The sequence below is a fragment of the Mauremys reevesii genome, linkage group 6, assembly GCF_016161935.1.
Source record: "Mauremys reevesii isolate NIE-2019 linkage group 6, ASM1616193v1, whole genome shotgun sequence".
NCBI classification, from domain to species: Eukaryota; Metazoa; Chordata; order Testudines; family Geoemydidae; genus Mauremys; species Mauremys reevesii.
This window is the reverse complement of record NC_052628.1, coordinates 82,738,480-82,753,782: the sequence shown is the minus strand read 5'-3', so window position 1 is coordinate 82,753,782 and position 15,303 is coordinate 82,738,480. Positions and strand designations below refer to the sequence as shown.

The window sequence follows — 15,303 nt, the reverse complement described above, 5'->3', positions numbered from 1 at the left end:
AACATTTATGAAAGAGGTTGCTTTTACCATTTCAAATTTTCAGTGTATTTCTTCCTTCAAGCAGAGTCTAAAAATCACTGACCAAGGCTTTTACAAGTGTCAGTCCCATTAGCGTCAAAAGAAAGGTTTCTTGGCTAATGGGTCCCAGGGCATCTCTACTTGTTTCAGGGCTAAAACTTCAAAAATCTTAGCAGGCTTGGCAAGTCCTATACATGCTTTTCCAGGTTGCCCAGGAGAACAATATATAATAGCAAGAGGTTTGGGAAATGTATACAAACTCCCTTCTCTACCAAGCCAGCCAGTGAAAAGTCTTAATAGTTTAGAGAGATTTTAAATTCTTTTAAATCCATATATATATAATGGTAGTGCTTTCCCCAGTTGCCATGACAGCTAAAGATCTCATGACCCCAGCCCAGATAGTATGCCAGTGAATTCTGCCTATCCCGTCTGTACTAGGGAGTTTGGGGCTGGCTGTACCTTTCTGGCAGAATGCCGTTCCATGCTGCTTCCTACTCATTGCTGAATTTCAGTGGGATTTGTGTGCCTAATTCATTTAGGCTTTTTTGAAAATGCCAGTCCAGATCTATATCTATATATAATATACACACACACATACACAGTTTAAACTATTAACATAGGGTACCATAACTGTCATATGTAAATAGTACCTGGATTCCCACATATTCCTTCAGTGGGAGTAATAACCATGGCATAAACATGGAAGAACAGACAACACCTGCCTGAATGCCAAATGAATTTGCTGTGATTACTGGATTTACAAAGCACAGCCCGTGAATTCAGAATGCTGGAAAGCTATCTGCCATGTTACCCTGAACTCCTACACATGACTTTTGAAGTGAAGAGGAGATTATTTTTTTTTGAACTATGTGTATTTTGCCATTTCTCAGGAGATTCCATTGAAGCTACCGAACTGACAAAAGGTAAGCAGCTTTTAATTAATTTGTGAACATTCAATTAATCATAGCAGAATGCTAATTAAATAATTAATCTGGTTTCCTTCAAACTGGAAGACATTAAATAATTTAAGCAAAATCTTTCCGCTAATAATACCTGTGAGCAGCTGTGATTCTTCTCCAGGCCAGTGATGCAGAAAACAAACAAACAAACAAATAATGCAAAAACATATCTTTGTAAATCTGTGTGGGCATTCTGCAGGGGAAAAACATCAACAGATTAATATGGATGTTTTTAAAAGCTAATTAAATGACACACTTCTATTTCTCATGATGAGTGGCTAATTATGGAACAACTGAGGTGGATAGATAAGAAGTACTCAGTGCTGTAAGGGCAATCAATACAGCTGAAACAATTGCAGTTGTCTCTGGATTCCAAGATATATTAAATAAATACGAAGATTCTTGGTAGGAAACCAAAAATTACTGCCACTAAATTCAAATTTATATTCATTTATGGCCATACACCACTCACAGTGCCAAAACCAATTCATTGCAGGTATCTCTGGGTGTGTATGCATGCTGGCCAGCTTTTAGATCTGATAAATATTTCAGCAATGACAGTTATCTTCAGAAGGCTAAGAAGTTACTTTTCATTAGAGTTTCTCAGATACAGTTTCACAATACAAAGGCACAACTCTAGCACTTTTACAGTATTTAATCAGATTGTTTAAAAAAAAAAAAAGCACAGGCTGAGAAGCTGAACCTGTGGGTGGTACAATCATTTTAGAAGAGGGAATAATTGAATCTGCAGTCTCAAGCTGAGTTCTGCAGTCCTCGCACACTTGTCTGTTTCAGTGAAATCTCATGGGAGATTTGCACCCGCAATGACTGCAGGGTCAGGCCCAACAATAAAGGCTTACTTTGCAGACTAAGCCCTCACTGTTTGTTGTGCATAAATCAGTATATAATTTATGTGAAACAATTGTTATGTGACTCTCTGAGTACTTCCAACACTGAAAATCTGTAACTATTTGTACTGCAGTACTTGCAGATTTACCCATCAGAATTCCAGTTGCTCAGGGGGAAAAACAAACAAACAAACAAAACCCTCCAGCCTCTGATACCAATTTTAGCAATGCTGTGGCAATTATACGTTACTGAAATATTTATAGATGGGTTGGGACCAGGGGCGGCTCTAGAAAAACGCTGCCCCCCTAGCGCCGCGCGGCGCGCCCCGCCTCCTCCTCCTCTGGGCGGCGGTCTTCTCCCCCTTCCCCGGTCGGCCGCCGCCAGGCCGGCGCCATGGCAGCAGGTCCCCCCCCCGGCCGCCCTCCCCGCGCCCGGGGGCCCCCGCCCCTACATTTGTCGCGCTCACTTTCAGTGCTGCTTTTGCTGGTTGGGACATATGAAATGGGAATCTGTAGAAGGGGCTAATAGCTGCTGCAGATGTACATAGGTCAGTGAAGGATTACCATCTGACTACTTAAAATTATTTAAATGTGAAATATAAGTGACAACTATTATAGCCTTGACTGAATCTCCCCTTCGTCCTTCCCCCATCCCTGTAGAGAGTCATCAGACTGCTTTATTGGACCCAGTCTTTGGATCCCCTGTGCTTCCAAACCCACTGAGTAGAGTCCAGACGTTCTCTCCAAATTCAGTTTCTCAGGCTGTAGACTCCACATATGGTGGTACTCCTGCAGGACCCTATTGTCCAGCTGCCCTGCCCCAAGATCAGTGCTGAACTTCCCAGGTCTCCCCACTAGTTTATGCATGCACTCTCCAGAGCTCCACCTCCATGGACACTCTGTGTATAGTTTAATTTTCTCTGGGGGACACATGGCAGAGAAAGGAAGGAACACAAAGAACTTCTTAAACACTTACATGCATTTCCCTTAGTACAGAAGATATATAGAGCTACAGAAAAACAACAAACACCTATATGTTATTCTCAGGGTCTATACTCACCTCTTCTATAAGCCCTTAGGCCCAGTCTGTGTATGAGTTGAATAGGCCCCTCCTCCCTTCTTCATCTTGCAGTCCTGCTTCCTGGTATATTTAGTTGGTGAGAGAGCAAGAGGCTCTAGGGCAGACTCTGCCCTTAAATAAAGTTTCACTCCCGCCCTGTCAGGTGACTCACTGTCTTGCTTTAAAGCCCTAGTCAATAAACTAAAGTCTTGTTTCCCTGGCAATAAACTGGGAGAACCAGCTGTCTTTAGCCTCATCTCCCTTTTTTTAATAAATCATTTGTGCTCATAGAGGAAAACCATTCAACGTTGATGGCCCCTTGGTCACTCTCATTCAGGGTCAGACACCTAGGCACCAGGCTCAGTAACTGAAAAGTGATGATGTAATCCAACATGACAGTGTATGTTAAAGGATATAATGAAGGTTGCACTCAAAATGAAGGCTGAAATACAACACAGTTTTCACAAAATTGGACTGGGAATGCAGGTATAACCCCCAAACTGTCACATCAACTACTAGATTCCATCCCAACTCTGTATATCTTATTAATACTAATTTGATGCTCACAGCCCAATTAGTAGTTGTCATTTGTGTATTTATGTTTATGGAAGTTCATTGAATTCTAATGGCCTTCCTGTATATGACAGAATAGATGGGCAGATAGGGTGTTTGTCTTTTGTCTAATGTTAACAAATACAGTGGAAGGCAGGAGAGACTGAGGCCAGGTCTACATTAAAAAGATCCAGCTACATCATTCAGGGTGTAGAAAATGTAGTTAATCTGACCTAGCTTCTAGTGTAGACAGTGCTGGGTCAATGGAAGGCTTCTTCCATCAATCTACATACCACCTCTCGGGGAGGTGGATTAACTACATTGATGGGAGAACCTCTACTTTTGGTGTAATAAGTGTCTACACTGAAGTGCTATAGCAGTACAGCTGCAGTGGTTTAAATATGGACATAGTCTGAGTGACACACACTACCTAGCTGATGAGGTGGTGATTTGGATTGATGTGTCCGTCTAAAAGTATTATTAGATCGGGGAGGAGTTAAGACACAAAGACATGGCAATCTGACCAAGAACTTGAATTCAGAGCATATTTTAGCAGGAGTTCTAAATGTGCTGTGACATCTGTGTATATTTTGATGCGGTTTACATCCATCCCTGTTCACAGGCATATGTAATTTGAAGCTGTTGATTAACATTCAGCTACACAATTTAGCTCTTAGAAACATTTAATCCAAAATTCTCAAGAACTTTTACAAACATTAATTAATCCTCAAATTCTTTGTGTAGCAGGTAACGGATGTATCCATTTTACAGCTGAATGAGCTGTGGCACAGAATTAAGTGATTTGCTCAAGTCACACAGGAAGTGGTATCAGGGTCCCAACTCTTAATCCTCATTATATTTTAGAAAGAAAAAAAATTCCCAGTGATTAGAACACTTGACTGGCACTTGGGAGATGGCTCAGTTCTCTGTTGTGCCAGAGGCTTCCTATATGACCTTGGGCAAGTCACTTAGTCCCTCTATGCTTCAGTTCCCCTTCTGTAAAATGGGGATTATAGGAGGTTCACACCGTCCCTGAGAGGTAGAGAAATAAATATTTTAAAGATTGTGATGTGTTCAGAACTACAATAATGGGGGCTATGCACCTAAGATAGACAGACACACTCCTTCCAAAAGAACAGTATTTGTTTAAATACAGATGATACATATTTTTAACATCTAGTAAGTAGCTTTTTTTTTAAACCCCACCCTATAAAATGTCTAATAAAACAAGCATTTGCATCTGCTACAGGCACATTTTTAGGTGCATTTATTGCCTAGTGCCTTCAGATTTGTGCCTATCTTATACACTTAAGTTTGATTTCTCCCCTGATAGTATGTGTCCTGTCATGTCTTATAAATCTTTTCCTTTGTCTTACTTATTATATGGTTTGACCTGCAATGATGTAAAAAGGCCCTGAGAGTTTCTCATAGTTCCTGCACAATTGGGTAGTGTTATTGTAAATTAAACTTTGTAATGCTGATGTTGCATTGCAGAATAACTAATGCTTAATGGAGAAAGAAGGGAGCAAATCTAATGAAGAAATGTGTTATATGTGAATCAGATTATATTTTGATTTTGCTGACTACATAAGCAGTTTGATCCATTTGCCATTTCACTCGTTTATTTGCAAGTCTCTCTCTTTCCTTCCATGCTAAATTCTGGCATCTTGACCAGATGCCAGAATTAATTTAATTTAATTTAATTTAGCTCTTAATTGAGGGAGAAGGGAAGCAGTGTCTTAGGGGATGAGCCATGTTGGGGCCCTGTGTCACAGTGTGCCCATGCCCCATTAGAAGAGGGGAGCACTTAGCAATCTCAGAAGAGCTCATCAGCCCTTTGGAAAGATTACAGGCCTGATTTTGCAAAGTGCTCTGGCTTGAACTAGTATGTGCCATTTATTAAACTATTTCTTTCTCCCAGTAAAAAGAATAAATTGCTGCCAACTTTAGCTCTTCACATGGCCATCTAAGGAAACATGATAGAGATGTGTGACTTGTACTTTAGAATCGAAAGCAGCTTGCTTATTGATTGGCTGTGTCTAATAGGAAGCAACATAATCATCCCTTACCGTAAAGTCCTATTATAATCAGATTTAAGGTCAAAAGCCTACTTTTATCATAGTTCATTGTGTCTGTCGTCATTACATCCTGCTATTTGTAAGGCTTTCATTTCCAATGCATTTTCTGTTATTGAAACACAGGAAGGATTTAGTTATTAAATTTGTTTTTGTATATCTTCCAGACCTAGCATTAATTTCCCCAGTCAGACCAACATTGAAAGCTGTAACAGCACTCCACCATTTGATGTCTCAGAAGTGTCTTAAATTGTTAATGACCTTTTGTTACACAGGATCCCCAAGGTGTATTTTGCTCCTTTTCTAGATTGTTCACCACAAAGACTAATGAAACCCTTATGGTTTGCTTAACAATTTCCTTCTGAAAATGTTACTTATACTGAGTGCAATGTTATGGGGAGCACATGAAAATAAGGACATTGAAAGTTATAGATCCCAGAAGAACCATAACTCATCATTTCCCTATGCAGTACAGTTTTTATACTGCAGTATTTGCCTTCAACTATGATCCCATAATATATATGTGTAATGTAGCTAAGTTATTGTTGTTCTGGGAAGCAGGAGTCTGAATTGCCTGAAGTTGGCACATTTAAGTTCTCATCTGTGATGGTTGCATTAACAGTTTTTACAGCAAACTCATTATTTTAAGACAGAGTAAAAAGAATGAAGAAATAACAGTGAGTGATCACATCCAAACTGTCCAACAGAGGCTGTTCATTTCATCAGGTGCCCTATTTCACATTCATAGAATGAGAGGAGGTAAGAGCAGAAAAACTGTGGAAGGCCAAAAACCGAGAAAGGCACCATATAGGCAGACAAGCAAGCAAGAAATGGCAGGGTAGGGGGCTATAGTAGCCCTCATAATAACGTAGACAGGATTGAGGGACTAAGTTACTATAGTCAATGGGCAGCAGCACCACCCAAATCTTCACAGAATCAAGTGCTGCTGCCTCAGCCCCTCCCCTAGCAGGCTCCCGATGCCAGATTTGTAACCCTCATTCTTTGTCTGCCTCTGTTTCTGCACCTGAGGAATTTCTACGGTTGAATCCAGGGCTTTTAGGTCTCCTTTGGTTTGTCCCCTTTATCCAGAATAAAGTGGCTGGTGTAGGGCTGAGACTCTCACCCTCAGATTTAAGCTGTCTGGGAACTGTCTTCTCTGTTATTGGTCAGTATAGTACAAAATATATTGAGGGTCCTTGATTGGGACTCCTGGGAGCTATCTTACTACAAATCAAAAATAGCAATAAAGGGATAGAGTTTGGGAGGACACAACAAGAGAGTCACAGAGGGGTAAATTTTGCTGTGACCTGTCCAAGTTTTATTTTGAGTGGCTCACTTGGGAGAGGAAGGGAGGGAAGGGAACACCCTCTGGAACTTATCATAGTAAGTGGCCTCAGGTATATATGATTGTGTATTCAAAATCTCTGTGCACAATTTAAGAGGCTGGTTGCAAAAGTTGACTGAAATATCTCTGCAAAATCAGTTAGAAATATTAAGTTGGTGGTTTCCCCCCCGAGTCACTTGAATTGCAAGTCATTGATGCAAGGTTTTACAGCCTTGAAGTTCAAGTCAGATTATCAGCAAGTATTGGAACATGCACAAGAGCCTTCACAAGCTCTAAGAAAGAGTATCTGGACTGGAAAAGTAGCATTGAAGATACAGCACCCAATGCCTTTGACATTTTGGTATTCGATTACTACATAGGACTACATCTGGAAACTGATCTTAAAGCTGAAGTTAGTGAAGTTGACTTCAGTGGAGCACAGGGTCTGCTTGCATGGAAGCAGTTGCTGGACCAGGGTCTAAATTAAACCTATATAGAACAAACAAAGGGACACACTAAAGTCCCAAACTTGATGTGGTGGAGTATGTTTACTTTTCTTTTTTGTTTTAAATATTATAGGCTGGATTCTGGGGTCTAATTAAGCAAAACTCCCATAGAAATCCAAGCTGCCACATTAATTGGAATTTTGCTCAATTAAAGTCCGTAGCTCTTGATGCCATAGATCCTGACTCTGTAGCCCTTCTTCACATTGGAGACACAACATTAGGAAACATTTAGGTATTCATAGCTTCTCCTAGTTCAATATAGCTGTTGGAAACACAGGAGGGCTAGTGCCATGTGATGAAACAGCTGTCTAAGACAGCAGCAAGTGCTCTGCAGACTACATTTACCACAATGTGGGAATTGCTGATCAAGTGCTTCTAGGACTTTTCTTGTGATTGTTGAACAGTCAAACATAGAGTTGCTTGCTGACTGAGATCCCTATAACAACTATTTAATTAGAAAGTATTTCTGGATGTATTTCTGGTGATGATAATCTTCCAGGAGACTTATTAGCATCATTATCCTCTTCCATTCGTCTTTACATCTTCCCTTCACAGTAATTTCTGGAGCATAAAACTGCAATGCACTAGTTATGCCAATGCATATACAACCATCTTGTGCTGTCTCCTCTTTATTGTCACTGAGAACAGAAGTAAAACAAATGATAGCTTTTGTAAAGTCACTATCATTTCCCCAAAACTCTGAATCAAACATTTCTGTATGTAGCTTGCTAAAGAATTATTTTATAGTGTTGATGCTGCACTTTTGTTTAATCAGCTGAATATATACATTTTATGAACCACTGAACAAAGCAGAAATTCTGGTTCAACCCATTCCATAGCAAATATAGATATATCTGTATATATCTAGGGCTGTACTTTAAGATATATCTGCCTACGCTCAGGCCTAAAATTGGTAACTGGCTGCTTATTTGGGGGTCAGGTTGCTCCCAGATCTGTGCATGGAGAAGATTCTCCACATGTGAAGGGTATCAGCCCATTCTCATTTCCTCTGCCCTTCCCCCAATCCCAAGACCACAAAGAGGCCACTGTGTAGTCTAGGTTCATGCATGGGAAAGAAGTGGAGACTGGTTGGGCAGGGGTAGAGAGCAGGCCGAGGAAGGATGCAAATTTAATCTGCTTCAGCCCTTTGGCTACATTATCTTTCCTGTGTGGCCCTTCTCTTGGATATCAGGGAAAGCTGCAGTCAGGGGAGTGCCTGGTAGTGCAGCTCAAATGCGCTTCATCTGCACAGTTTCTCAGGATGGAGCTCAGTAGGGGCATTAGGCACCAGAGCCAGTATGGAGACACAGGGCTTACTTCTGGATGGCTCTAGCCACTCATGCATCCCTACGGTGTGCACAGATCCCAGTTCTGTGGGCTCCAAACACCATATCCCAATGACACAATGTGTGGTGGAGCACTCTAAGATCTCATCCCACCTCTGCCTCCCCATAGATTTTTTTCCTTCAGTCTGGATATTCAGTTGCTCATGTATTTATGTTAAGAGCTTGCACAGGATGCAAATTGTCAAATGTGACTGCCAATGTTTCCTCTAATTTTTTACATCCATGCGCGGATTGAATTTTATTATGTGCACCAATAGAGAGGTGATGTGTGGCGGGATGGGACTGAGGGGTTCAGAGTGTGTGGGGGGGCTCAGGGCTGGAGCAGAGGGTGGGGGTAGAGGGCTCTGGGGTGGGGCCAGGTCCACAGAGAGCAATTCTGGGCCCCAGGACCAGGGTCATCCTGGGTTGGGGGAAGACCCGGGCCAGAAGTGATGATTTGTCACTTCCAGGATGCCCTTCCTTCTGGGATTGACCATCCCAGCTCGTGGGGCCCCTTGAAAGCACAGGGCCTGGAGCGGTTGTGTGTGTCTGTATGAGCCCTGTGGCCTGCCTGGGCAGTTTAAAAGGGCCTGGGGCTCCCAGCTGCTGTTGCTGCTACTGCAGCGGCGGTGGCGGCAGTGGCTGGGGGCTCACAGGCCCTGGGCAATTTCCCCTTTTACCTCACCCTGTCGGTGGGCCTGGGTGGGGCCGGGGAAGATGGGTTTGAGGTGTGTGTGAGGGGGCTCAGAGCTGGTGCAGGGGGGTGAGGGCTCTGGCTGGGGGTGTGGACTCTAGGGTGGGGCTGGGGATGATGCATTTGGGGTGCAGGCTGCCCTGGGTCTGCAGCAGGGAGAGAGGACTCCCCCCTGCCATCTCTCACCACAGCATCCTGGAATCGGGGGAGAGGTGCCTCTCCCTGGCCATGGCTGCTCCAGGGCTGGGGGAGAGGCGCCTTTCCCCTTGCGTGGCCCTTGATAGCCTGCTGTGCGGCTGTGCAGCTTAGAGGGAACTTAGGTGACTGCCCAAAGTTAGGAATTCATACCTGGATATAAACACCTGAATAAGTAGCCTGATTTTCAGAGGTTGAAGTCAACAGTACTCATCCATGCTCAACACCTCTGGAAACTACCTGACTTTTGGGCACCTCTATTTAAAACTCCTGGCATCGACACTAAGGACCTAATCTTGTGAGGTGCCGCTGAGCATCTAGACTTCCATTTAAATCAATGGGAGATGAGGGCATCTCAGGAGCCCACCTGACCAATCCTTAAAATACACTTTTAAAAAACATTTGTATTGATTTACACATCTATATGTTGAATTGTACCTTACTGAATTCTGGGAAAATCCCTGTTTCAATTTTGCTCAGCTCAAATGCCTTTCATTTGAGTATCTGAGTTTGGATCTAGGCCTTTCTTGAAATTGGCTTGAAAATAGCTTTATACGAAGAGTCCTGCCAAACTACACTCTTTTTCAAAAGAAAAGGGAAAAAAGAGTTGATTCACATGGAAGTAGCCCTATCCGTAAGATTATTGGCTAGAATTCTGTAAGGATCTAATTAGACATGAGCCCAATTTGCAAAAATTAGACCTGGATTCAGACTTTGAACACCTCTCTCAACCCCCAAAGGACTGGGAGTTTGGTTTATCATAATATGAGATCGGGACCGAATGGGAAATTCAGATCTTAGAGAGACAGAGTGTCCCACCATTAAAATCCAATCTGGAGTTTGAGCCCCAATAAGTTCAGCAATGTTTTGATAGTACCAATATCATCTTTATTTAACAGGAATCCCAAAAGTGCCTGTTAGTGATGGATTTGGAGAAACAGTTTACACGTTACTCCTGTATTTGATAAGAAAACGTGGTGTGTTTTCAGAAGAGCGGCAGCTTCGCCTCTCTCTTTAACCCCACAAGGTTTGCACCTTCAATTTTGCCTCCACAAAATGAGTTGTGGGTGAATGTGCAAGCATTTACATGTTTCAGTGTTTGATGTATGCCCATAATAATGTGCCAGTACTCTGAACTGAGCCCACAAATGAGTTTTGGGTGCCAAAATGTGGGCACAAAATTTGTGAGTGCAATTTCACTCATAAATGAAAGGCCCACCTTTTGAAAATATGTTCCTAGATGTAATCGAAGTATGTTTACAAAGTGTATACAAATAAAAGTGAGGGTGACAAGAAATCTCTGAGAAATGCAATGAAATGAAGGATGAAAGAGAAATGAACTAGTGTCATTTAAGCAGAATAAATGTTACAATATAACACTTCTTTATATGATGGTTATATTTGTTTTCTAATTCCACCTGTTGAGATAGTAACATATTGAAATATTGAGTAATAGTTTTTATGACTCAAATATCCTGTCATGTGTGATTGAGCCAGGGTTTTTCTGCTGAAGAGCTGAATTATAAGCAGACATGAAAGAAAACATTATGAAGGTTGTGCGCGCTTCACTATATTCTCTACAGTATATTCTTGCCAAAAACATCAGGCCAGATGTTAGCAATGTCACATTTGCATGACTTAGTTTTGTAAGCAATAAGAAAAACTTTAGATATCAAATATGTATGTCTTTCCTCTTTGTTACCACAGGATAAAGAGAAGATTAGCTGTTGATGGTGAGAGAAAATTGGAATAAACCAGTGACACTCAACTGAGGCTCATGAGCTGCAAGTGGCTCTTTAATGCAACTCTTTGCAACACATGATATTAAAACATTGTGTGATTGGTTAATAACTTAGATTAGTTCATAATTCAGTCAGGAGGCTTTTACTATGTTATTAACCAACTATAGTTAATAAAATAATAATACTTTGTCAGTCATTTTGCTGTGAGCATAAACATTTTATATATAGCAAATTAAATGATGAATTCACATGACTGTGGTTCTTTTGGGTAATGCTAATCATTAATTGGGCTCCTGAACTGAGGTCTGAGTAGCACTGGAATAAACTTTTAGTCAGATCTAGTCATTTCCATATTTGTAGACATTTTAGTTTCTTAGTGACATATTGAAACTCTGCCTTGTGGTAAGTTGATTAGAGTGGGAATTAATTAGAATTGGTGTGAAGTTTTGATGTAAAGGGCAGTGATCCTGTCACTCAAGTGGTAGGCATCTGTGCTGAAGGGTGCAGGTTCAAATCCTGCTGCTGATGATGTCTGATGGGGGGTTATTATTGTGCACATAATAGAAGGTATATTAAAGAGGAAGCCTAGTTCAGTGGCTAGGTGCTAGCTTGGGGGTTCCCGGTTTTGACACCGACTTTTAAAATATGTTTATTATGATAGTGCCTAAGGGGCATCTAGCAGTGGAGGCCCCAGTAGTAGATGGTCCCTGCCCCCAAAAGCTTGTAATCAAAATAGACAAGACAGACAGCGGGTGGAGGAAGAGATAGAACACCCATGCAGAATGTGCTATTTGATGACAGCAAATGGCATGTTAGTTCTTTCCCTCTTCCCTTTTGTGGATTTGCTTACTAGCATATCAGCTAAATGGAAAGATTAGGCAAGGGGAGAGGAGAGTAAGGAGGGGCAGATGTGGTCTGAAGCTGTGAAGGCAGGTCAGAACAAACAGGAAATCAGTGCCGGATAGAGAAAGTCAGCAAAACATTTTGCAGTTTTGACTGGAATATCCAGAGGTCCCGGCTTTGGCTGCTCCTCCTGGCTAAAGTCTCTGGCTGGCTCTACTCTGCAGTATTGTCCCAAGGCCACATGGTGGCAGTGGGAGAGGAGAGGCAACACCTGGATCCTATAACCCACAGTGGGGTGATGGTCTCCCCTGGATACAGGATGGTGATGGATGGAGGGGTGGCCCTAGCTGTGTACTTTGGGTAAGACAGGGTCAGATTTTTTTAAAGGTAATGTCTGAAAGATGCAGATAGGTTGTTTCTGAAAATCCCACCAAGTGCCTAAATACCTTTAAAAATCTGGCCCTTAGCTTCCCTGTACCTCAGTTTCCCATCTGTAAAATGTGGATAATAGCTCTTCCCTACTTCACAGGGATGTTGTAAGGATAAGTACCGTAAAGACTGTGAGGCACTCGGGTGCTATGGAGATGGGGGCTATATTAGTATCCTAGAGGGCTCTCAGCACCTCATAGATGCAGACCCTAAAACAAAAGCAGCCCTGAGGAAGCTCCTTTGTTTAGATGTATGAGGTAGAGGGAACAAATTCTGTTTAAATGTAATGCAGCCAGCATTTCAGAGAGAAATATTGAATTAATATTTTTTTTCATCTTTGTTACCTTTGGAATTAGAAATGTGCTGATACTGTCAAACAAGTCAGCTGTTGACAAGCAGGGAAACAATGTGAATGTATTAGTTTTTGCCTGCCTATTTATTTATAGTTTATGGTTTGATGTACAGGGTTAGGATGTAATGTGTCAAACTTGCCTCCCTCCCTGCTACCCACTCTCATCAGTTTCAACAAAGGCAATTTGATCTTATTTTTTTATGCCACTTTCAGCTGAACTTTTTTGCAAATGCTAAACTACAGAATTTGTGCTATTTATGAAACAGATGTAAATGCTAACCGAAGAAGGCACTGATTCATGTCTGTGCAGTATATTACCTCAGTGGATGATGGACAAAAATAATTATTTTCTTCTTTCACCAAGCATAAAGGAGAAGCTTAACAAATGTAACCCTTCTGCCGGTCTGAGTTGGCAGCAACAAGGGCTGGGTTCAGTATCTAGGGGTTCTGTTTCAATAACACAATGCAAAACCGGCTTGAGCCTCCACCCAGTGGCCTAGAACAATTACATACCACCCCCCGGGCACCTCTAAGAGGCAATACTTCCCCTCTCGCAAGCACAGAGTCTGAGTGTAGCAAAATCCATTTAATAAAGGAGGGAAACAATGCGGCATTATGTTGGGGAAAATCCACAAACAGGATTCATAACACAAACCATAAGCAAAAGACACCCCCCCAAGTAAGTTTGGCAGTATCCTTTTCCCCTCAGGATCTTAAGTCCAGCAATCCAAAAATCACCCAAAGTCCCAAAAGTCCAACACCCCAAAAGTCTCTGTCCCTGGTCAGTGCAGCCCTAGAGTTTTACCTCCCAGCCAGGGGGACGGGGGTACACAGTGGTGTTAAGGGGCACCTTACGTGGTCCGAGGCCAACTGCCCAACCTCTCCATGGGGTTTTGCTGCAGCCTTCACCGTGAGCCGCTCCGCTCCACCAGCCATCCTGTGAGCCGCTCCAGTCATTCTGCAAACTGGTCCACTCCGCTCCACCAGCTGTCCCACGAGCTGCTCCAGTCATCCCACAAACTGCTCTGCTCCACCAGCCGCTCAGCAACATATCTTCAGGCCCCCCCACAGCACTCAGTGTTTTCAGCTCTTAATAATTTTAGCTCTTTAGTGATTTCAGCTTGTAGTAGGGGAGCCCCAGTGCTGGTGCACCATTGACCCAAAGTGAATTCAGCTCCGCAGCCTGTAACTAGACTACTAATGGAATTAAAATTAGCTCTGATATTCCACAGAAGAGAAAGGAGACAGTGCAATTGGTATTTTAGGCCCTCAAAAGGGGCCCATACCATCAGGTACAAATACCTGTTCCCCAGCCTCTTTCAAGTCACTGGGTTTTGGAACCCATGTCCCTTGTCTAGCGAGTGCTACTTAGTTGGTGGTGAGTCCCTCTGTCATAAAACAGTTTCATTGTCCTTGATTCACATAATCAGGGTAACAACACTTTATTCTTCCTGCCCCAATAACAAAGAAACTGGGGATCCCACAGCAGGCAAAGCAACCATTTGGGCTCATGCTAGGTGGGGTGAGTATGCCTATGCAAACAAGATCAGCCCCTGAAGTTCTTTTCCATACTCGCCACAATTCACCACCAGATGTCAGGGTAGAGCTCATCCTGACTCTGCTTACACATATATTATAGGTTTCAGAGTAGCAGCCGTGTTAGTCTGTATCCGCAAAAAGAACAGGAGTACTTGTGGCACCTTAAAGACTAACAAATTTATTTTAGCATGAGCTTTCGTGAGCTGCAGCTCACTTCTTCGGATGCATAGAATGGAACACACAGACAGGAGATATTTATAGTTTATGGTTTGATGTACAGGGTTAGGATGTAATGTGTCAAACTTGCCTCAGAGAACATGAAAAGGTGGAAATATGCATAACAACAGGAAAAGTCTAATCAATTGAGATGAGCTATCATCAGCAGGAGGAAAAAAAACTTTTTGAAGTGATAATTAAGATGGCCCATAGAAGGTGTGAGGAGAACTTAACATAGGAAAATAGATTCAATTAGTGTAATGACCCAACCATTCCCAGTCTCTGTTTAGGCCAGTGTTAATTGTATCTAATTTGCATATTAATTCGAGTTCAGCAGTTTCTCTTTGGAGTCTGTTTTTGAAGTTTTTTTGTTGCAAAACTGCCACCTTCAAGTCTGTCACTGAGTGGTTAGAGAGGTTGAAGTGTTCTCCCACTGGTTTTTTAATGTTATGATTCCTGATGTCAGATTTGTGTCCATTTATTCTTTTGCATAGAGACTGTCCGGTTTGGCCAATGTACATGGCAGAGGGGCATTGCTGGCACATGATGGCATATATCACGTTGGTAGATGTGCAGGTGTACGAGCCCCTGATGGCGTGTCTGATGTGATTAGGTCCTATGATGGT

The 15,303-nt window shown here is 42.3% G+C and overlaps 1 long non-coding RNA gene across 7 annotated transcripts in view; it reads left to right on the top strand.

Moving 5' to 3' along the window:
• Window positions 1-15,303, top strand: part of LOC120408672 — a 118,212-nt gene that overhangs the window by 13,826 nt on the left and 89,083 nt on the right. For 3 of the 7 annotated variants that reach the window (XR_005600859.1, XR_005600858.1, XR_005600860.1), the window contains exon 2: window positions 909-941. The exons of the other annotated variants lie outside the window; for them this stretch is intronic. This is a non-coding gene — a long non-coding RNA (uncharacterized LOC120408672). The remainder of the gene's footprint in view (window positions 1-908; window positions 942-15,303) is intronic. 7 annotated transcript variants of the gene reach the window in all.